The 25,272-nt window shown below is 40.0% G+C and overlaps 1 pseudogene; it reads right to left on the minus strand.

The window, feature by feature from the left end:
* Positions 1 to 944: 944 nt before the first annotated feature.
* On the minus strand, positions 945 to 1,091 carry LOC138766697 (U2 spliceosomal RNA; annotated as a pseudogene).
* Positions 1,092 to 25,272: the final 24,181 nt, after the last annotated feature.

The following is a 25,272-nucleotide window of genomic DNA, read 5'->3' on the forward strand; positions in this document are numbered from 1 at the left end:
GCCTGAGAGGAAATCTCCTGTTTAGAGTGTCTATATGTTCCCAAAAGTCTTGTGGCATTATCGCATAATCCCATCTTGCCATCTTCTTTTTTGTTTCCAACTCTACAGGATCACTTTCAACTTCTCTTGAAGCCTTCTCCCTTACTTTAGGAACCCTTCTAATTTAAATATCCATTTCTTCCTCCTGCCGGGGGCTATCCTTGCCTCCACTTGCATCCTCCGTCTCCTCCCTACTTCTTCCCTCCTGGGGGGAACTATCTATGCCCCCAGTGGCTTCCTGCATATCTTCTTGCTCCCTTGCACATTTCTTTTTAACAGGACAGGACAGGACGCGTACAAATGCTCTATGCTCCCACACAGGTGACAAGTTTTTTTCTGATCACATGACTCTGCTAAGTGTCCTTCTTTTTGACACCTTGAACAAAAAGAGGCTGTACAGTGTTCCTTCGTATGTCCGTACTGTTTGCATTTCCTGCAAACAACTCCATACCGGAAAAAAACAGATCACCATTGACGGATCCAATCTTAAAACGTCCTGGAGGGACACATAACTTTCCATTTTCCAGTACCTTGAATTTTACCAGGAATTTCCATTTCATTGTCCATAGACCGAACTGATTGAGGACCTTGCCTTTCGCAGTGACTTCCTTGCAATATCTTGCCAAAAAGGCAGAAATCTCCTCCTCCGACACGTATGGACTATACATCCTTATTGTTACCAGTCTTTCTCTCCTCGAAAAATGAGAAGCGACATCAAGGCCCAATTCTTTCTTTCTGATGTCCTTCAGCGTAAAGCGTATCCCATTTCTTATTCTTGCATAAGCTGGGACTTCTTCAGGCGTCGTTCCATCCTCATTGGTTGCTTCCATCTTCAAGGGTCTCTCCAACAAAAACACAATGTTGCACCTCCCCTGCGGATGCAGGTAGGTGTGATTGCTCCTCCTTTTCTGGGGACTAAGCCGCCTGCCAATAGCAACAAGGGGACAATCCCCCAAGGCCGACAGGACGGGTACCCCAGACACCTTCTGACCTTGAAACAAGTGCAGCAACAGGTACTACACTTGATCTTAGCCAAAAGGCAGAGAAGCGATCCCTTGTCATTACATTAACTTATAGAGCCACTTAATATGGTGGTTTTGGTGGTTTCCTAACAGGAGCTGCCCCTTGGCTGGGTCCTTCCCAGAGGGATATCTGGCTAGTCCTGTGTTTTGAGACTTTTCAGTGAGGCTCCACGGGCTCTTCTTTTGCATGTTCATGTTTCCTAGGGGAGCAATGCACCTAGGACTTCACTGCGTTGAGCGCTTTCACTAGCAGCCGGCAGTGTTGTCATTTGGCTGGTCTCTCTGAGTTCAGCAATCTGTTTCTCTTATAGTCTATTAAAGTGGATAGAGCCGAGTTGCAACCTATTGCAAAGCCTATTCACAACCTATGGACATAAGTGGTATTGTTTTTGGACAAAAGCAGCTATGCTTTCTCTGATCTTGGATAACCCCTTTAACATGTGACTAGGAATTTTCCTCCAAAAGAAAGAGGCCCTATCTGTAGACAATTGTTTCAGGGTTCTTGTTCCTCAAGGACGTAAACGAGCACTGACCAGTTAGTTCAGTACTCATTTGCATTGCCTTTATACAGCCTATAAGGCTTTACACAGCCTAAGGCCGCTATTCACTGAATAGCGGACGCAGAAAACTGACATGTCAGTTGTTTGCGGCACCGCGAGAGATCCCGACCAGAGCATATACTATGTGTACATGCTCCGGCAGGGATCCCATAGAGGAATAGGCAACGTATGTTTTCGGGAAAAGTACAGCCATTGTTGCCGATTACAACGGCTGTACTTTTACGAATACATACGTTGTGTGAACATAGCTTAATTAATCGTGTTGCCGGGCCAACAAACAATCCTTGTGTTGTTTGTGTGACCATGGAGCAGGATGTCGGATCACACAGCAGAAGGTATGTACTGTATGTACTACTTGTGTTATCTGGAAACGCACAGCATCGATCTTGATATATCCGAGCTGTCAGTTTTCCTTTGCTATCAGCCACATATTTCCTGTTTGCACAGAAAGATGTGCAGCTGATAATGATAAATTTTAAAGCAGGCTTAAAAGATGCGAGCAGCCAAGGATCAGTCATTTTCCCACTCTTCAGCTGATCGCTGTCACTTTTAAACAGGCCAATTATCGACTGAAGGAGCATTTCTAGCAACGCTTCTGGCCGATAATCGGCCCATCTATAAGGCCCTTAAGACTCCCTATGTCAGCTCACGGTCTCCACAAGGAGAAGATTACCCTCTTAGATACATTGAAGCCAATATTTTAAAAAGTAATAAAACATGAATTATAGGTAATGTAACAAATCAACCATCATGGTCCTTGTAGTTCTCTACAACATGACTAATGATTTTACAAGTATTTACAACTTGTAAAATAGGTATTTTAATCTGTCTTTAACCCAGTTTCTGCCTGTATCTCCTCCCTCCAGGCTGTTTTTTGTTCAGAATCACTTTCCAGAATTGTGCAGTCAGCAATGGAAAACATCAGCAGGATTAAGTGTCATAGTAAAGCTTTCTGAAACCACAACAGATGAATGTGCGGTGCTGTGAAGTGATTCGGGATCCGAACAGACCAGCCAAGAGACCAAGGGGAACATGGGATTTAACAGAGAGAGATGTTCCACTGCCAGCATCCAAACTCTGCATTGCTAATGCTTATACATTATTTTTTTTATAAATCCAATGTTATAATTTTTTATGTACAAACATAAACTAAACCAAATTTCGGATAACGTATATAAAACATTGCTGAGATGCTTTCATGTGGGATACTACTGATTCCTATCTTGTGGTATTTTAAAGGGTTGTCTGACCACACAAAATTCTACTGTGCAGCCTGAAGCTGGCATAAAAAGTAAGGGTCCTATTACACCAACAGATATTTGGCAGATTATCTGAACGATTTTTGAAGCCAAAGCCAGGAATGGATTTGAAAAGCAGGGAAATCTAAGTCTTTCCTTTATGACATGTTCTCTGTTTATAGTCTGTTCCAGGCTTTGGCTTCAAAAATCTGTCAGATAAATCTGTGTTTTATAGGGCCGTTAGAGAAAAAAAAAGTGATACTCACCTTCCCGTTCCCTACAACATCTGTTTTAAGAGTGCTTGATCCTGGCTCTCCACACTGTCACTGGACATAGTTAGGAGTGCAGCTATATGCATTGTGTAGGTAGCAGTTGTCAAAGGACCCTGATGCCCGAGGCCAAAAAAGTATCATTAATAACATATATATGTTTGGTGGCCCTTGTATAGATGTTGCATTATGGTTCATGAGGTTTAAGTTACGCCTCTGGCTATATGATAATTGATACTGATAGCTGCATCCTGGGCCAGCAATAGGCAATTGTCAATAACTCAGAGAGTGTGAATGAATGGAAGACCTCACATCAACTACTTCTTTATCTTGATACATTCCACTTATTACTGACATTACATTTTCCATTTATATTCCAAAACTGAGAAATAGTAAGTCCCATAGTTTACAGCAGCAGACAAGTTAAGATTTCGCCCAGGCTCTCATTACATAGCTTTTCCTTCCAGAGAGATTTACGGTAATTTGCAAAGTCTCCTTTTCCCAGGAGATTCTCAAAGCCTTTACTTAGCTCAGTGGCTGCACAATCCTCTGTCTGTGAATAAGTAGCCCCTAGCTCTGTCTCACACAGCGCATGAAATAAAATGTTATTTTTATTTCATTACTACATGGTTTAGAGCTCAGCGCTTATCTTACAGACCACAGCCTGACACTGAGGAGCAACAGCCTGAACATGTAAACACACTACCGTCTATGGTGATCACACCGATTATAGAAGTCAATGGAAATACCTAAGACATATCAAGAATTGGGAACCAACCGCAATTAAAGCAGCTAGTAGAGCAGAGCCCAGTAGAGCCGTATTCTAAAAACTTTATAAACGTGATGTTATATTAGAATCCTGTAGGGAAGGGTGCAAGCTTGTTAAATCCAACACAGTACAACTATGGTGGTATTATCAGGCAGGCACTAAGTAGGTTAATGACTTGTTATCAGATTTGTAGATGGTAAGCTCATTGGGCTAGGAATTAATTGCATGTGATTATATAGAAAATGAAAGTGTGCATTATAATAGAGGCACCCACTAATCGGGTTAACATCAGATAATCTATGACTGTGGCGGTTTTTTTTTTTTTGCTTTTAGTTCTTAAGTTGGAGTTATCTATTAATAAACCACCTCCTGAAATAATCCTGAGCTCAAGCTCCCTGGGAGGGGGAGTTATTAAAAGACAGACATAGCAGACAGCAGCCGCGGGCTAATAACCCCTGTGTCACTACGGCCGCTGTGCTGAATTCATCCTGAAACAGACTGTCTGACTTTGAGAAGCCGCTGATACTGCTGGAAATAATGGGGTTATTTTTCCTCCGTCACTGTCTCTGCGGCCGGTTTAGATGGTAGGGAGAAAACTGATCAGGATGCTGCAGCAATATAGTATCACGCGTCGGGCTCTATTGTTACACAGACGCTGAAGGTAAGTAAGGCTCCATTAATGTGTTAAATAGCCTAGCCACGTACACAGAAATCCACACAGCGAATGTAACCCAACACTTCAGGGACATTTTAATCAAAGAAAAACATCTTCGCTATATACTGATAAGACAGAAAGCCAGACATAAAAGTAGCAAACGTAATCCCTGTCCCAGAGAGACGACAATTCTACTTAGATTTTATAATCCAATTATAGGGCAGTAGGGAGGAGGTGTGCAAACCAAAAAAAAAAAAAAAATGTTAACACTTGAAATTGCTGAAGCTTGAGGCGTCATATTAAAGGCCTATAAAAGGGGGTTGTTGATAACTATACCAGATAAGGGACCAAAGGGGCATTGGGTTAAGATCATATTCAACTTCATGTGGCTGTTCACACTGTAGATTGCAAAACAGCAAAGGAACCCTCCCACATTGAAAATACAGCTACCACTCGAATAACAAAAATTGTCATGTTGTATATTATGTGTATACACTCCCATTCAATCTCCCTTGAAAAATTTTTTAAAATCCCATTCAATCTCCATTAAAAGAATTTTTTAAATTAATCACGGCCTTTGCTGCAAAATGTAAAAACGGCCGTGATTAATTAAAAAAATAAGTTGTGTGAACAAAGCCTCAGGTGGTATGCTATATAATAATTAGTGATGAGCGAATACTGTTCGATCGAATAGATATTCGATCAAATAGTGAGATATTCGAATATTCGATATTCGTACAAATATCCTGCGAATATTTGATAAATATTCAAAATGCGTTTAAATCCCCCAGCTTCCAGTTTTACCCTCCAAATGGTCAAATAGATGTTTTTCACTAATCGAATACTTGTTCCCATAGACCTTAATGGGATCGAATATTCGAATATTCGCGGGATAGTCATACGAATATCGAATATTCGAATATCTCACTATTCGCTCATCACTAATAATAATAAAGCTAGATAACCCACCTTATGATCTAGTTATTTTCTTACACACGAAAACACAAAAAGTGCGACAGCTCACCACTAATGGCAAGATACAGACCCAATACAGATATGAAAAGCGGTAAAGCAGCCCCCAAACTGCTAAAAAAATCTCCATAAAAATAACAAGGCTCTTAAGCCCCTTGTCAGGACTGGCAAGCACAAACAGGACAGAGACAATGGGCCCTGGATCTGAACCCACCCACTGACCCTACCTAGTTGCCTCGGTCGACCCTAAACGGTCGCGGACAACCACGAAGGCGTTCCCTATGCTGCGTAAGAGAAACACAGAACAAGACGGACAGACAAACACAATATAGAGTAGTAGAACAATCCGGGTCAAACCACACGGGCAACGCAGTACAAAATCAGTAACACAAGGGATAGTCAGAAGTCAGGCTGAGGTCAGAACACGAGTAAGTCAGGCAAAAAGGAATTAGGACAAGGGGAGCTGGGATCAGAATGAACCTAATAGCCAGCGATTAGAGGTTGGCTCTGACTTACTTTTATACTGGATCAGGAGCCCGTACCAAAGGCTGATTGGTCCGGCCTCCTGAATCCAGACACAATTCAGTTGCAGCACAGCAGGCTGAGTGGCAGAGCGATCCGTCACTCAGCCTGCATAGAAGCTGCTCAGCTGAGTGCCGGCCGGCAGTCACGTGACCGCAGCATCCCTGGTTGTCCGAGCTGGACACAGATGTCGCTGGAGCCCGGAAAGGTAAGTTCCTGACACCCCTATTACACAGGGCGACGGAGAGGAGCGCACAAGCGCAGGGTAGCCCATAGCAGCGGTCTGCTTCTGCCGTTCCTATTCCATGGAGCAACGGCAGCATATCGCTGCTATATTAGTCGTTTGTCTTTGTCATGTTGAAAGACAAACGACTGCAACAATCAGCCGACATGAAATTATCGGCCATAACGACCGATATCGATCGAATGTGGCTGATAATCGTTTTGTGTAATAGGGCCTTTAGTTACCATTTGCAAATAGTGTAAACCATCCCACCATGATAAGGTGGCCTCATGCCAGGACAAACTTACACTGAACTTGAGCCTCTCCATAGCATATAATAAGCCTATGCTCTAGGCATGCAGGATCCAACTAATACTGACAAAAAAAAAAAAACACCTGGGTGGAATGGTTTTTATAAGAGGCCCATTATTTAAAAGAACACAACCAGGATTTTCTAATTATGGCCTTTACATTGTGCATGGACTGATATTTGCTTTCACATAAAAAATTAGGCTCACACTGAAACAGAATTGGGCTATGTTCATACAAGGTAAGTTCAGTGGGAATCACGGCCATGGGAATACACTCCGTCCAGGATCCCTAGCGGCACCATAGAAACCTGACATGTCAGTTTTCTGCGGCCGCTATTCATTGAATTCATTGAGAGGTAAACTATGCAACAAACTCTGATGTATTACAGTGATCAAGTGTCAGTAAGAGGTTTGCCAAGTGACTGTGGGTACTATTAACTAGATAATAGTACCAAAGCTAGATCTGCACCTCTTGTAAGGACAGGTTTATAATTTGGGTGTCTCCACACGTTAAGGTATTAAATACATTTTAATGTTTCTAATTCCAAGAATGGATTTAATGAAATAGACAACGCCTTAGCCTTTCCTTAATATGTTTACTCCATTTACGGTTCCGTTCTGGCTTTAACTTCAAAAACTCCATTGTTAAGATTTTTTATGCATTTTAAACTGAATCAAGGTGTGTATGCTTTAAAAAATGATAATCTGTCATTTATACGCCCTCTTTCTGCATGATACAATCCAGGATTTGGCTTCAGCTATGGAGAAACTGATATATGAAAAGTATAGTGAGGACTCAAGGGTGAATGGTATATATGATCTAACATAGTCTGACCGGGGGGGGGGGGGGGGGGGGGGGCTCTTCTCAAAAAGATTTAGCTGTACGTTATATTGAGTGTAGTGTAGAGGTAGATATTGCCCATACAACTTAAAACAGTCATGTCGCTTACAAAGTAGGGCCATGTAGAGTACAAACAACAGGTACACATATCCCATAATGAATATCAAGTCCTCTAAGCAGTAGCAATACTCTATATTCTATTTAGATAGCAGTTCCTAGTCCAAAAAATTTAAAATAATAGAGGAGTAGAAAGGTATAATACGCATTGCATTAAAAAAAAAAAAAAAAAAAAAAAAAAAAAAACATCCAATGAAGGAACCATTACAGCTCAAGGTGATCAAGATTTTTTTTGGATCTATCCTTGTGCCATTGGTAGAAGCTTAATATTCCACTAAGGGTATGTTCACACTGAGTAAATCAGGTGGATGTCAATGAGTGGAGAGCAGCGAAGGCATCCCATTGACACACTGAGGCAGGTGGGATTCCGTGGCAAGGGCTCAATGTGAACATACCCTAAAGGTAGCCACACACTTTCAATAATTGTCTGCTTGGCTAATACCTATCTCTCCTGGTCTCCCCATACACAATGACCAGTTGAGGGTGTACTTTCAAGTGGCAAACATATTTCTTACCTCCCTCTTATCTTTCCTAGTAAGGTACATGGCCATCTAAGGCTGTATTCATTGACAGACATTGTCCATTTGAAGACACTTGTATTACATAATGCACACCTTCTATAAATAGGTACACTGTATACTTTATAGCATTATGCTTTAACTGTGGAATTCATCTCATGCGATAATTCTAGATGCTGCAGAGACATTACATACTATAGTATACAGGCCCTGCAGGCTTGCTGTCTCCCTTCTCTTGCACACCACAAGCTGTCTGTAAGAGATCCAACAAAGGGGAGATCATTGCCGCTGACACCTTTCCTCTGACACTTCTTGGGGCTATGGTTTTAATTGGAACCTGGGGAATGCCATATTGCACAAAATTTAACATGATCATTAACCCCCTGATTTCCTTATGGACCTTGGGGTTCTTTATGCAAAAATCTGGGGGCCAGGAAAGGGCTCGCAGAAGAAGAGGACTGCAATATGGTGAATACTCCAGCGCTAAAATGTTGAAAGCAAATAAGCATATTTTGACATACTGTATTTTTTTCACAGTCGTACTCCTTATATATCTGGCTATGCCCCAGTTTGTCTCTCATTGCTTTTTCTCCAGCGTTTCTGAGCTGCATTGATTTACATGTCTTTTGCATTCTAACATAGGCATCCCTCCTAAGGCACCACAACACCACCCAGCAGAGAGACTTAAAACTGTATCCAAGAAGTGAAAGGAGGTGATGCCTAGCCAGCTTGTTCCACCTCCCTCTCTCATGCCACACTATGTCCTCTTTCCTCAGGAAAAATCATTTTTCACTCAGTCATTTTGCCCTAAAGGGAGCTCATGTCCTTTCATAGTAACCTTCTGCTTCACCTTCCCGTCTCTTCCAAGCACATCACGAAATCCCTCTAGTTCTTTTCTGTTTTAGAGACATGTAAATGTATCATTACTTTTGTTGGGATGAAGTGGTCACTGCTATTTATGTAAAATATGCAAGGCTTACGAAACATCACATTCAGTGGAATCCTAGCAGAAATGTCGTCCTACGACCCAGAGTGACCCTAAAACCGATAGCATAATACAAGGGGAGGAGATGTAGTAGACCTGAAGAGATGTGCTCACCCAGTTCCGCTTGGCTGGTTTATTTGGATCTGCAATCCAATTGAATGTATTACCAGTACTGTAGATTGCAAGGGACTGTGCTTCCCAGCCCACTGGAATTGCATATACTTTGTGAGGGTACGTGCACACTATGGAATCCTGATGGAAAACCCTTACAGTTTCTGCAGCTCACACCCGCTCATGCGCATCCCTGCCGTGTCATAGACTCCATTCTATGCACAGGCAGATTCAGCCGTCCATTTAAAGAATGGAGTCTATGGCACATGTGGCCACCAGAGTCTGCGAGTGGGTGCGAGCTGCGGAATCCGCAACGGTTTTTCCATCGTGATTCCCTAGTGTGCACGTACCCTCATACAGGCAGCATGATGGTGTCATCATGTAGAACAGGCCAAGCATTACTTGCAAGGCATCCTTTGGGATGGCATGGGAGTTTTGAGAGGTGAGTATTCCTGATTGGATAAGTAAATCCTATTTTAATAAGGGGGTTCCATATTAAAATCAGGAGCACAGTGTGGGGGTCAAAGCAGAAGGTTCAATGTGTGGGTCATATGAGCTCAATTCTAATGAATTAAGCCTAAGGCTAAGTTCACAGTACATGATTTTTCGTCAGTAATTGCTGACGGCCATCAAATAGACATGCAATATTCGCTAATGAAGGCCATCTATAATAATCTTGATCATGTTCGCAATAGCGGCTGAAAAATCATGTGGTGTGGACTCAGTCCTGATATTTTATTTTTAACTTCAGATTTGAGGAAGGCATAGATGGCAAGATAGGAGAATGCAACATGGCAGATGACTCTCCTGTCTTTACATGGGGCACAAGCTGAATTAACTAGACTGCATATGCCTATAGTATTGAATTTGCACTTCAAAAATCAATGCGTAAAGAATCAGTGTTTGAGATTGAGAGGTAGAGTGGTACATTTGGGTAATTTATATGATACTAATGCTACATACAATAAGATGTATTCACATTCCACATTATTATAGAGTAAATTTGGAATATTACATTTATTTTCTTAGCTTGCTCTGTTGCTGATGTGGTCCATGTATGGATGATGATGATGATGATGATGATGATGATGATGATGATGATTTATAATAATTTCTAATTTCTGATCATATTCACTGGCAATTTTTTTTAAATACTTTATGTGTAATATACTCAAGATTTGCTCTCACTTAGTGTTAAGTAAACTTGCCTAACTGTTTAGGGTTGTCAACGTTCTCTGAACCCGAATGTTTGACTCTTGCAGGCTGAAGAAGTTGGCTGCTGTCCTATGGCTGCCAGAAAAACATGGATACAGCTATAGGCAAATATCGAGTGTTCAGGCTCAAAGAACGTTGCTGAACCTGATCGAAGACAAACCATTGCAGGGCACAACGCCATTTTTTTGCCCACTTTTATAAGATATTTAATGCATATAACCCATGTAATAAGTGGTTACTGAAGAAATGTGTTTATTAAAATTTGATTTTATATTAAAGGACCTATTATAAGTATTCTTACTTCTATACATCTCTTCTACTTTTTCATGGCAGCTGTTGCAATGGATAGGACAAGCCATTGATGTTTTTAGTATAAACACTATATTAGTGTTGCGCCATGTTAGTGAGCACTTTTTCTAATATAGCCTCTGTCTACCACATCTCTTGGTTTGTTTTCTACTTGAATGATATTGTCCTCTACTTTTTTTATGAGCATGGCAGGTGTTGTAACAATAGATAGGAACAGCCACTGATGTTTTAAGGATATACTCTAATTTAGTGTTTGGTCTTCTTTATCAGCACCTCTACCTAATATTCTCTACTTCTACAGCCTGATTCTACTGAGTGACACTTCTTTTTGTCTACTTGGCTTATCTTATTCATGTCTTGACCACATTCATGATACTCAATGAGGACATTGACTATATTTACGGTAAATAGACACTTTTAAAGCCTCACTGACGGAAACCATGTAGTCAAAGCAACAAATTATAACATTAATAAGGAATATGCTGTCCAAAATGTAGAAAGGGCAGCATCATTGTACTAAGAGTAAAAGGGTAATTAAAGACTGTAATGTGGTATGATAGTCGTGGAGTAAAGACATACAATGTCAAGGGGCCAACATTAGATCATATAGAGGAGGCTCAATGTAAATTCTTAGAATGTCATATGATGATACTGAGCAGAAACTAGTTGAACATTTATGTACATTTTTGCCGTATTGTAACTGGTGAGACCTCATTTGACTGTTCCATAAATGAAGAACACCTGGGTGCAATTTTTATGTCATAACAGCTAAAGTAGACAAATAAAAATTCCAATCCAACAAACGACGAAATTTCATCAGCAATACAGAATTTGGAATAAATTTGGTAAGCAAATTTGAATTGCAAATGGGTATTTTGACAAGTTGGGTTTAAACCAAGGTAATGCTGACAAAACCGGAATTTTGTCCCAGCGGCTTATCGAAATGTAACCCGAGCATATCGATGGAGGAAACGTGTAGAAAGTCTGCTTTTATATGAAGGGGTGAGAAATACCTTTTGTAATCGGTCTTTATAGCGTCTTCCAATCTGTCTGTTCATATGCATGGTACACTTCCCCGCAGCTAATGTATTTCTGGCACTATTTAAAGTGCATGTTGAAAGCAAGAGACTTGGAAAGAGAAAAGGAAAAATGTTTTACTTGGAGATGTTATCAGAAAAGTCTGGTTCTGAGTCCCTTTCTAATTTAAAGTCTAATATCCCTCACTAATAGTAATATATAAGTGTACAATACTGTACATGCATAAATACAGATAAACAATGAAATAACATATGAAGATCAAACATTCACAAAGTAACTGAACAAATGCAGTATCGTACAAACCAAAGGATGTAAAAAGTAGAGGGATGAGAGTGACCCCGGTGTGTACCCTGCCCCACGCGTTCTGTCAGCAAGACGCTGACTTCATCAGTACAGTATTGTACACTTATATATTACTATTAGTGAGGGATATTAGACTTTCTATACATGCTAGATTCATGTGGAGGATCTCGGTTGGGGGGTAGACTTATTTTGGTCTCCCTCCTCGGAGTTAGTTTTTAATGCTATATACAGCTTTTTCGTTCTTTTTTTTTTTTGTGTTTTAACCTGTTAATATGTAATAAAGTATATTTTGGGCATAATATTTGGATGTGCTGAGCATTCTTTTTCTTCAGGCTTGATTTTTTGGTTCGTCATGGTATATGGCTGAGACTGCTCTCTTAGTCATGATATTATATTTGTATTCTATGGGTTTTTTTGCACTATGGGTTTTTAAGCTCTACTCCTTTAGCTCTACCCCTTCTGCTCTGCTGATTGATTTATTTGAAACACCTGTCTCTTCCCTGCTGAGTTCCCTCTGGCCACCTAACAGTTAACCTTTGTTTTGTTTAGGCGATTGACATCTGGTTCTTACACTCATCCTTACTGTGCCCATTTCTGTGTGTGTGTGTGTGTGTCAGGTCCAATCACAAGCAGGAGCTGATCCCTATAAAGTAAATCAGTGTCCTGATATCCACATTGGCTGTTAGATTTGATCAAGCAAGCTTAGCATTCCTGCATATTCTACTCCTGTGTTGTTTCCTGGCTTTTCCTGACCACAGCTCTGTTACCTGACTATTCTATTGGATCCTGTTTATGTATTTTGCTGCTCGTTGACCTTCCCTGCATGCCAGTCTGTCTTGTTTATTGTTCTGTATTTCACTGTGGCATCAAGAAGTGATGCTTCCATGGTTGTCCGCAGCTGCCTAGGACTCTTGAGGCAAGTAGGAATAGTCAACTGGTAGGGACCAGGCTAAGGCCTAATGTCTGTGTACTTCCCTGACCCTTTTCTGGTCTTATCCTATCTACGTTTGTGTCAAGTATATTTTCTCTTTAACTATTAGTTGCCATATTTAAAGGAGGCTTTTTAGTCAAAAAATATTGCTGGCCTTGCCAAAAGATCAAGAGTTGATCATGGAATGCAGACATCTGGTGTCCTTGAGACAAAAAAGGAAAAAAAACAATACACTGGAGCCAGAAACATTGATTCCATACATTGTACACTGGTGATGCTAGGCTACTGCAGCTCAGTTCCCATTCACTCCAATTGTTGTTGGCACCCCACGGTAAATAATTCTTGGATAGAACACCCCTTTATTTTTTTGGTATTTAATTATGTCCATCTATGCAACCAACTGTGTGTACTGGTCCATTCCATTGTGCCGACGACCAACCATAATTTTTAGTGCCGATGGATCACCTGGTGAATGAGCAATTGCTGGTGTGTCAGCTGATGGCTGGGCCTTTTACATAGGGCAGTAAATGACCAATTTGGTTAATAATTGCCATAGGCAAAAGGCCTTTCAGATAACAGGATTAAACAGCACAGAATTGGTAACCACTGAGACATAAAGTTCAGCATACGAGCTATAGAACAAATTGGTGTTGTGCTTATATTCCTTGCAGGTCTATGACCTCTTGAACCTCTACTATACTAATTTGTGCTAAAAGGGAACAAAAGCACAACAAAATTGTGCCTGCAGCTATAAATTCAGTATTACATAGCCCCCAGAACTATTTCCAGCCCTATAAGTAAACGCTATCGGCATTACTCGTGTTATTATAAATTATATTTTGTAAATGTTCAGCATTTTTATTCCCATCTCATATATATATATATATATATATATATATATATTATATTATAGATATTCCCCGCCAGCCGTGACTTCTTAGCAGCTGAGGACCGCCCAGTGCCTCCATAGGCATGATTTACATACAGCATGGGACATTCACAAACTACATTTTTGGGCCATATGGGTAACGCTGATAGTGATTACTTAAAGTATATGGCTGGAAACAGTGCCGGGGGCTATATAACATCATATTTATAGCTGCAGGCACAATTTTGTAATTGGTTCCCTTTAACACAGATCTCCAGCTTCTGACATAAAACTTTACAAGTTTGATATCCCTTGCTTATATATTATGTGTTTCTTTTTAGTTTTTTTTTTTTGAGAAAACAAATGTCTGCCTATTTTACAAGCTTTTTACCCCCAGGCTGCCATTCCATTTGATTTTGTGTAACACATAACAAGAGGAACAAAGGGCCATGGACGCCCATACAGAACACTTGACCCTGTGACTTTATCATAGCTTTATAACCAATACAAATGGCTGAAGTAACCAAGCTACTGTATGTCCTGAACCCTGTCATAAGATAAAACAGATGAGAAGCATGAACAAGCTACGCAGACTTATACCTTTAAGTGAAAGAACACACAGTAAAATAAAATTAAAAGACACCCATAAAGTAAGAAAAAAATATATAGACATTTTCCCACACATATTTTTTTTTTTATTTTACAATGTGTCCATGGATGGTTTCTTTTCTACATTATATTAAAATTACTTTCACATTTATTACCTATTTTACAGCTGTATTTTTCTTTTATTTTACTGGGTGTGAACGTAGCCCAAATGTTGAGGCCTGAGACAGGATTACTAATCAAACCCTAATGGCAGTCCCAAATCTACCACATATTATAGGCGATCGTGATTTAATATGTAAACGGTGGGGCAATGATACTGCTTCTGTCCTCCCTTTCATAACATATTATGAGTGCTTTATTTGTGGAACTAGAATATGTGAAATAACACAAGCCATTGTCTTGTCATTTGCACTATAATGTAGTCCATTTAGGCTGCATGTATACGCAAAATATACATTAGCATGATGCATTAGATGTAAAGTATACTGTTTAAAGGCATGTAAAACATGCTTAGCCATCAATAGCTCTGGTATCATGCTAATGGGTCATAATGGGTTAAAAGCACTTAAATGACTTAGATCAAGTAACATTTCACAAGTGATATTTGTTTACTCCCATATCTGTACAATTCTTCTTTTGCAGCTTTTAATCTGGGACTTCAGATGAAACCTCTAGTATACACAGTTTCAAAGAGGCTTTGTTAGCAGTATAAATACATAGGAATCAAGCAATTTATTCTCTGTTTTTAGTTTAGACCACAAGCATGGAACCATAACATTGATCCATATTGTCTGGATACATAATACTGCGGTCAGAGAAATCTAAGGGTAATACTGTCACTCTGTATACCTTTGATTTTTATATATGTACAGTGTTGCAGTATCCTCTACTACTGGGGGGGGGGGGGGGCATGGAGTCATGTTGCAGTAGTCCAAATACAAGTGTTGTGAGTCATTGATTGACATGAGCGTACACTGTTGTTTAATTTACTGTATGTGCAATGGTTTATATTCTGTCTGCTGCCATCTCTAATATGGAAGGTAGGTTCTAATCTTCTTAACATACATCCCTATTACAAAAACTGCTAGAAAACCTGTGGGAGGAAGCCAGACGACGTAATTCTCTAAAAAATGGACTGACATTGTGCGGCGCCCAAGAAAGTTAACAGAGAGCCAGGAAAGACTGTGCGGCATGCTGACTTCTCCGGACTCGTTTTCTTGATCAGTTGCGGTCTGAACACTCAGACCTCGATCTATCAAAACTATTGACATGTCAAAAGTTTTTTTCATGTCAAGACAAACCACTGCTGATCGTTGCCTTCTATTCCACGGGTGGATTATCGGCCGTAACGGCCGATATCAGCTGGACGCGGGCGATAATCGTTCCGTGGAATAGGGCCTTTAGAAAGCCTTTGCAGGTGTTTTGGGTTATTTTAATTTTCTGAGATAATGGATTTTGGGTTTTCCTTGGCTATAAGCCATAATCATCAACATTAACAGAAATAAACACTAGAAAAAGCTCCCTCTGTTTGTAATGTCTCTATGTAATATAGGTGTTTCATTTTGTAAAACTGAATTAATGAAGAAGAAATAACTTTTTGATGATATTCTAATTTATTGAGATGTACTTGTACTTGCTATTAAGCTACAACCACCCACTAGGCCCTTCACAACATCTTGCCTTCCTCCTAGCAATGCAAATGTAAAGTATATGGAATTCACACAAGTTTATGCAGTTTATGCTATTGAACCCTCACAGACACAAAGGGGGAGATATATCAAACATGGTGGAGATACATCAAACATGGTGTGAAGTGAAACCGGCTCAGTTGCCCCTAGCAACCAATCAGATTCCACTTTTCATCTCACAGACTCTTTGGAAAATGAAAGGTGGAATCTGATTGGTTGCTAGGGGCAACTGAGCCAGTTTCACTTTATACCATATTTGATAAATCTCCCCCAAAAAGTCTTTATTATTTGTATGTATATGTTGATGTATATGAGCTTTTATGTGGAATGCCGTTCTCCCATAGAAGCAATGTCTTCGCAAGACCATTATAGGGCACCACCGAGAAAAGAGAATTTTAAATTAGGGAGCAAAATTAGAATTTTTTTTTTACACCAGAAGACTAGTATACAAGCCTTGACAAATTTTCCTATGTGTGATATTTCTTGTTATACTATATTGAGGCTCTCCAGCTGTTGTGAGACAGAAACTCCCAGCATGTGATCAGAGCTGCAGTTGTAGTTTCACAACAGCTGGAAAGCTACAGATTGGAGACTATTGCTTTAAAGGGAACCTGTCAGATGCTTCCTATTGTTCAAGGAGGGGCAGCATGCAATAGGCACAGGCTTCATCATTAGAACCAGCTGTGATTTACTTTGATACTCCATGGCATACACACAAACTAGGGATGGTCCGAACCTTCCGAGGTTCAGGTTGGTACAAACCCGAACTCTCGGCAATGATCCCTGCTGTCTGCCCGCTCTGTGGAGAGGGTGGATACAGCGGGAGGACCGCCTGGAAAACTGGGCCAGACAGCGGGAATCTGATGCCGAGCGTTCAGGTTCATACGAATCCGAACCTCGGCAGGTTCGGACCATCCTTAACAGAAACCATAGTTTCAAGCCAGGAATGGGGCAAAGAGTCAGAGAAATGGTTTTCTACTGGCTACTCATGGCTGGGAATGATTGACAGGTCTCTGCCTAATTCTGTATAGGTAAGCTCCTATCAATCAAGGCCAGAGGGGTGGAGAGCAGATAGAATCCAACCTTCCTGAATTTTCCTCTTTTCCAAATTTCTTAAAAGTATTACTTCTCGGAAATGCCACTGCATTTTATAGCTGGTTAGTAAACCTATCCTGTCTCTGTATGTAGTTTAGGTAGCATGAAGCAAAGTTGTTTATTGACCTTGACTCTTTTTTCTAAGTGGCAATTTAACCCCTTAATGGTCTACTTGAAAAAGTCATAAGAAAAAAATAGCTCTCTGTAGGAAAAAAACAGTTCCCCAAAATGGAAAAGATATTTTAAGAAGTGGAGTTTTCTCCGATACATCTTGCTCCGCATTTCTGGATTGCTTTTTGCTTATAAGATAAATTGAACTGAATCTCTCAGAAGCCGTGCTGTGGGAAATGGGGCCAATGCCGGGAAATAAACATTTATGTAGACTGAAATCTTTCATTTTTCCTAATCAGAAAGAGATGTAGCAGAACTTGATCAAGACTGATCAGCAGCAGGGTGATATTTGTCATAAATATAACAATGGTAGGAACATAAAATCTCAGTTCAGATGAATAGCTTAGGAAGGGATCTGACATTTCCTAGAGTTCCCATTCTTCTTTTGCAAATATTGTATGACCTTAAACAAATGTGCTATTGTTTTTTAAAGGGGTTATCCAGCATTAAAAAAAGCACAAATACTTTCTTTAAAAATGGACCATCCCTGTCCTCAGCTTGTGTTTTGTACTGCACCTCATCTCTATTCACTTCAATATAACTGGGCTTCAAAGTCACAACAAGGGCAAGAGTGGTGTTGTTTCTGCAAGAAAGCGGCCATGTTTTTGTAAGCTTGGATAACCCCTTAAAGCCAACCCCACAGTACCCTATTCAGATGTCATGAGATTTATACTTTAATATTATAGCACTATGGTGTAGCTGTCAATTAGAAAAATGTTTAACATGTTAAAGGGCCATGTCAAAAGTTTGATCATGTCTGGGTCTCAGTGTTGTTCTGCAAAACTTATAATGGGGCTGCTGGCCAGGTTGTAAATCACTTCTCCAACTTTTTTTTGCTGATCATGACAGGTATGCTTTGAAACCATCTGCTAGATCGGCGCTTATTTACTAAACCTATTAGGCACCCTGATAATCGGGCAGCAAGGGCTGCATGGACATTGTTAGTGATATCCATGCAGCACTTGCCCAAACACCTGATACCTTACTTCTTTCCGCTCCCGGGCTTCTCTCCTGTGTTCCAGGGGAGAAGACTGGGAGTGGGGAGAGATAAGGTATCAGGTGTTTGGGCAATTGTCAGCCATCGGCCGTGCATCGCTATTATATGTAGCGATATGCAGTCAGCGCACATAGATTTTAGGTCCAAATCTAAACCTAGATCAGACAATGATCATTTCATCAGCTAATCATTGTCCCTATTACATGGAGCATCATTTGGCTGAATCAACCCAATCGGCTGATCATGAAAGTTTTGAGGCTGGACCTCCATGGGTAGGACTTCCTCCCCAACAGATTTTACAGATCAGACTAAGATCTATGGAATATGAAGACCAAGAAATGTTTTTTCCTTTCATGCATTGTTGTATGCATTGTCTTAGCTCTTCTTTTTCATCTTCCAATTCCCTTCCAAGTCCTTGTTGACGTTGCTAAGACTGATATGTTTCCATTTTTCTTGTCTGTAGGGAGAAATGCCCCTGTAAAGCATTAGAATTGAAGGGAATATACAGTGGTACATGTGCCTCCATCTCCATAGTGGAGGCTGTGATAGTTTAGTAGGGATGCTCTCTGTATGATAAATCGATGTTTTTCATGACCTTTGGCCCACCTGATCAAACAGAACTGTCTAATATTTTTCATACACCTTCCTTGTACTGCTGTGACATCCATGCCAAATAAAGTGAAACCAATGTGTATAGTATAACCTCAGACCGAAAAACTGCAGCCAAAAAAAACACAGCTGACAATGTCAGCCTGGTGGTGATGAGTTACACTGTCATCCAAAGGGTTAAACTGGCAGTAAATATAGACAGTGAAGGCAACAGCTTTCAGGAGAAATGTGAAGATTGATTGTGCTGACATGAAGAGCAGCTGTGGGTTTGGGACATCGCCCAGTCTCACAATATTTAGCCAATTAACTCAGCGTTAACTGGGCTTGCACTGGCTCTCACTTCTGCCTTGTAAAGGAATCATCATCTTGTCAGTGATAGACACTTGCACTAAATAAGGTGTGCAATGATGCAGAAAACAGAGAGCATAAAGCACCATCTTATTTGTCAGTTAATACAAGTCACTGTCACATCTAGAAATGACTCACTAAAGGTGGACCCAAGCTCACCCAAATTCCGTGCACTGGCACCATTGATGGATGTAAAGACCACTTATTATTACCCTTATACTCATAACGCTCAGTGCATAGCTATTGGGGGAATCAATCAAATCCCCCCCCCCCCCCCCAATTATTGTAAATGAAAATACCCATATGAAAATTTTGTCTTCTTTCCACTCATGCCTAGAGGTGGTACTTAGAGGAGACTATGGGGTTTTGCGCATATTTTTAGGTCTAAGTTCTATCCTATTTATGAAACAGTATTTGACATGCGAATATTTTTTAGATTCAACTTTTTTTTATTCTGCCTGTTTTCAGTGTTCACCAAGGAGTTCACATAATCCAGGATAAGCACCCAATTTATAATTTGTGACTTTTTAAAAAGTCGCACAAAAAGGTGCTTAAGTCTTGCCAGAACTAGGTGAATATGCTTGCGCAATTTTTGTGACTTTTTCTGCAACTTTATACGTAGATACATTCACTATGGAAGTGCTTCATTTTAATAAATCAGTCACAAGATATTGAAACAAAATACACACCAATCGTCATTAGAAGAGTCAAACAAATTAGACTCCTTAGTAAATGTCCCTCTATGCCTCTGGTTTTATTCCTATTTGAGTGCAGCATAGACCAGGTGATAGGAACTCTGATTCAAGGGCTATTATGCTTAATTTTTTTCAGCAGTTTTTTAAAACCATGCTTATTATTTAGGAATAGAGAACAAGCATACACTCAGCAGGCTGTGATGTCTATTAACTTCTCCTGAACACCACTGAAAGCTACCAATCAGCAGGGGTGAGAAGTTTCTTATATGTAGTTCATTAATATCACTGCTTTGTAATTCCAACCTCTGTAGTAAAAAGCCTCACAACTATGCATTTAACCTCTTAAGGACGGAGCCACTTTTTGTTTTTGCGTTTTCGTTTTTTCCTCCTTGTGTTTAAAAGGCCATAGCACTTGCATTTTTCAACCTAGAAACCCACATGAGCCCTTATTTTTTGCGTCACTAATTGTACTTTGCAATGACAGCCTGAATTTTTGCACAAAGTACACTGCGAAACCAGGAAAAAATTCAAAGTGTGGTAACATTGAACAAAAAAAAATGCATTTATTTTATTTGGGGGGTATTTGTTGGTACGCCATTCGACCTGGGGTAAAACTGACTTGTTATGCATGTTCCTCAAATTGTTACAATTACAACGATATATAACATGTATAACTTTTCTTTCATCTGATGGCTTGTAAAAAATTGAAACCATTGTTAACAAATATACGTTCCTTAAAATCGCTCCATTCCCAGGCTTATAGCGCTTTTATCCTTTGGTCTATGGGGCTGTGTCAGGTGTCATTTTTTGCGCCATGATGTTTACTTTTTATCGGTACCTTAATTGTGCATATACGACTTTTTGATCGCTTATTATTACATTTTTTCTGGATTTGATGCGACCAAAAATGCACAATTTTGCACTTTGGGATTTTTTGCGCTTACGCCGTTTACCGTGTGAGATCACAAAAGTGATTAATTAATAGTTCGGACGATTACGCATGCGGCGATACCAAACATGTTTATTTATTCATTTTTATTTATAACATGGGGAAAGGGGGGTGATTCAAACTTTTATTAGGGGAGGGGGCTTTTTATTAACAATAACACTTTTTTTTTTTTTAACACATATACTAGAAGCCCCCCATTTGGCTACATGATTGCAAATGTGAGAAAATGTCCAAAAGGGTGAAGAGGGCCATCATCTAACAGCTCCACTTTCTAATAGCTTTATCAACTATTAAGAAACTTCTAGTGTTAATGGTACATCTGACAAATTGTGAGTAGAACAGATCATAACATTTGCACCAAGGCACAACTGGACATTATATAGTATATATCTATTATTAAATATCCTTAAATCATATTAAGCTAATCATATAAAATCATATTAAGCTAATCATATTAAGCTAATTGTTCAATCCTAGGGATCATTAACAAGCATAAAAGAACTCTTAATAGTCAAGGTACCAAATTTATAAATTTATAAAACACAAGGATAGCTTATTATTTAGACGTTTTTTGAGGAGCTCCTGGGGGTTGAAGGTGCCTCGGAAGATATGCAAACTGAGTATGTAAATGATGGCTAATGATGACCTGCTGTGCTTAATCATTTTACAGTCAACAAATGAAGTGGTGCCCCTTGTCATGTCACAGTATAGCACTGTGCAATATACTGTATACCAGTACAGCATGGCTTGCAGTACTGGTATAGGGTCGTTGGACAGAGGTCCGACAGTAATCATTGGTCCCATTATATTTACTATTGTGTCATGAGAAACGGCAACTGTAAATCATTTAAAAGCAAAGCAAAACTTAAAAGGGAATAAAGGGGGTATACATGTGACACTCAACCTGTTTTCCTGGGTGACAAAACCTTAAACATAGTGGAGGATTCAGTTTTATTTTTGCTATTGGCCTCCATTGGCCACAAACAATGTCTTACATCCTGATAAATCACTACAAAAAGATGAAGAAGTACAAGTAGAAAGCAATCAGCTGCATTAAATGGGTCCCTGATATAATTAAAGAAAAAAAAAAAGAATCTCCTGCTCCAGCATCCACACTCTAATCTACCCTGAATACTCTGCTTACTTATACTTATGATGTGCTGTCCCGTCCCTCCTGATGATGTTTTGAAAACACCAAGGCTCCAATAGGTGTGGAACATTATTCGGAGGGGCACTGGAGCAGGTAAGGTAAGTACAGTATAATTTTTTTCATATATATATATATATATATATATATATATACACATTTTTTTTTTATTAACCAGAAAACCTCTTTAATCAAACCTAAGCGACGCCAGCAACAAATATGAACCTCCTATAGAAATGCAGATAATAACAAAACACGTGTGTGTGATCACGAATAGCCACTCTTGTGTAATTACATACAAACATAAGTTGTGCATATAATGTCCTCCAGCCATTGAGTGGATATTATAAAACGAATGACTATTCTGGCAGAAGCTTCAATAGGCAGCATAGAGGATTGCTATGCTTTCTATACTGTATAGGAAAATCCTGCCAGCCTCTGCAAACTGCGTAAAAAGGTTGATGAGAGCTCGCTATAGAAGTAGTGAAGAGGATACTGGCACTTTATTATTCAGAATGCAGTGCCCTGTGATCTAGTATTTCAGAGATCTTCAGATGACCAGCCGTTATATTGCTGACATCCATTTAACGCCTCTGTCTCAGCTGCTAATCAAATTGGCCGCTGCTCAGGAAGCAGAGATTAGAAGCACACTATTGAAATGGAGGCATTTAAGGATCCTTCCTAAGCCGGTAATAATGTAATAATGCTTTAGTACCGCTGAGCAATTTCCCAGTTTTTTTTTTTTTTTTTTCTCCAATAGTCATTAGTAAAGGCTTTCTGAAAGGCTTGGCCAAAAAAGCTTTCTCCGTTTCCTTCAATGCTGCTCCACCTGTCAACATCCCAAACCCCAGTGCATAATGCTAGAGCCGGGCTTCTTGGGGCTGGCAGCGCTCATAGAAAGGATTGGAGTGCACACGATTCATTTCTGGCACCATACTGGCAGATGCCTGAGGGTAAGATCAGCCAGGCCCAGCCTTATGGATTTTAGTCACTTTGGAGATTGACATGGAGAGCCAAACCTGGATGAAAGTATCCTGCGGCTTTCACTTATCTCTCACTTTGGCAACATAACATCGTCGCACCCTATAAAAATGTTTGTTGCCTAAACAGTCCTTAAAGGGGCACAGTCAAATCAGATTTTAAAGTGAAGCTCCTACTTAAACCCATTTGTGGCAGCCATTTTTTTTTTTTTTTGGGGGGGGGGGGGGGGACTTTCACTATAAGGAATCTTTTTCTGAATTAGTTAAAAAAAAAAAGAAAAGTAGGTGGCCATAAAAACTAAGCTGTCATATCATTTATTTATATTATATTAAAAGCTAAATATACTGTATACACACAGCAATGACAATAAAGAGAGCTAGAAACATAGACATGCCTCAGTAGGAACAGGCTGTATTAGCCAGGAGTATGGTTTCTTGTACACAAAGACACGGCATTCATCTCGTTTCTACTCCAAATTGGACAATGACCCAGAAAAGGGTTTAATTGTATATTTTACCCACAAATCAGGAGCCCAATTTCTATCTATTTTATTAAAAGCAAACTCTGTGGTTTGGCAACAGCAAGCAGAGGGTGGGAACCAGAGCAGCAGACAAAGAGAGGCTCCTCCAGAAGCCATGGGCAGACGAGGAGAGTCTACACGTGCGGAAGAATATTAATGCATAGGCAGATAAGACGGATTAATCCTCATGTATAGAAATGTAATAGAGTTACATAATCCCTCCCTATGGTGTGTGGGAATCAAGAAAAGTAGGCAAACACACATTATATTCCTTCTTTTAGTTCAGATATATTTATTCAGGACTGAAAATGCCATAGATTTATTGTAGATTTGACTTACATATTGAAGTGAATTGGGAAAATTTGCAACAAATCTGCTGTGTATCCCCCATGTTTGTTGGCTCTCATTGTATATCTGTTTTAGGACCCCAATAGTTAGTCCAAGGCTGTCTGTAAATGGGCACCAATCTCTATGACCATCATTCGCCCCTTGAGTTGTGTGGCCAGGCTGCATGTATGACTGCCGCATGGTCCATGTGCCTTTTTCTGGCAGCTATTGGCCACACATTACCCTATTACCCAGGGAGATGATTTCTGCTATGTCAGAATGGGCTGATTAACAAAAACAGTGTTTGGCCATTTAACGGGGAAATTACAAAAGAAAAACTTGTTTTCTATTAAAAGTACATTAAAAGTTATATAGCTGTATTACTATATCTGTACGGTTCTGCCACACTGGTAGCTGATAGAAATCCAGGAAATGAAGAAAAATGGCCTCTGTGCCAATCCACATTGTTTCCTGCCCCTTCTGCTCTTCCACCTTAGGAGACAAATATTCCATACTTCTGTCTCACATTGTGTGTGTTTGCTGAGCACAGGCTGATGATGCAGACAGGGGGCAGGGCGTGATGTCACAGGAGGCTTGGCTGGGTCCCCAATCCCCTGAGTGATTCACCATCTCTGACAAGCCAGAAGCAGCTGCAGCACTGATTTCACTGCAGTGACATTAGGGCTATGTTCACACATGTTGGAGCTTCATTGCAGTACTGCAGTGTATTCACAAAAATGATGCAGTAAAACAAGTAAATTATGCTAAACGGCAGAGAGGATCAGAGCTGGCAGTGCCAATCCTACCAGGCCAAAAAACAAGGCATAAACAGTATATCCTATGTAACATAATATCGGATAAAGTCCTTATTGTGGGGCTCAACTTCAAAGATAAAAGATGCTTGATCATAATATGTGCGTGGAAATGAAAAGAATAATGAAAAAAAAAAAAATCAAAAAGTTCTTTACTTTATTCCAATATCATCGTTACAGGTAGAGAATACAGTGTGCTTTGTGGTGTTACAGGTAGAGAATACAGCTTGCTGTGTGGGTGGGAACACAATGAAGTGATAAAGTACTGCAAATAATTCAGTAACACAATGAAACTGCAATGTGTGAACACGCCTAGATGTTCAGCAACAAATTTGGGTGGGGAATGAGCAGCACGGAGGACTGTGATGAACAGCACGGGGAAAGCATTGCATTCTGGAACCAGTACTGCATTCTGGAAACTGCTCAACCAGGAAGTACAGAAACAAAATACAAAACAAAACCCTGCCAAAACAAATGGATTTTTGGTAGTTTAAAAACTGGGATAAAT

Source organism: Dendropsophus ebraccatus, chromosome 10 (genome assembly GCF_027789765.1).
Source record: "Dendropsophus ebraccatus isolate aDenEbr1 chromosome 10, aDenEbr1.pat, whole genome shotgun sequence".
Classification (NCBI taxonomy): domain Eukaryota; kingdom Metazoa; phylum Chordata; class Amphibia; order Anura; family Hylidae; genus Dendropsophus; species Dendropsophus ebraccatus.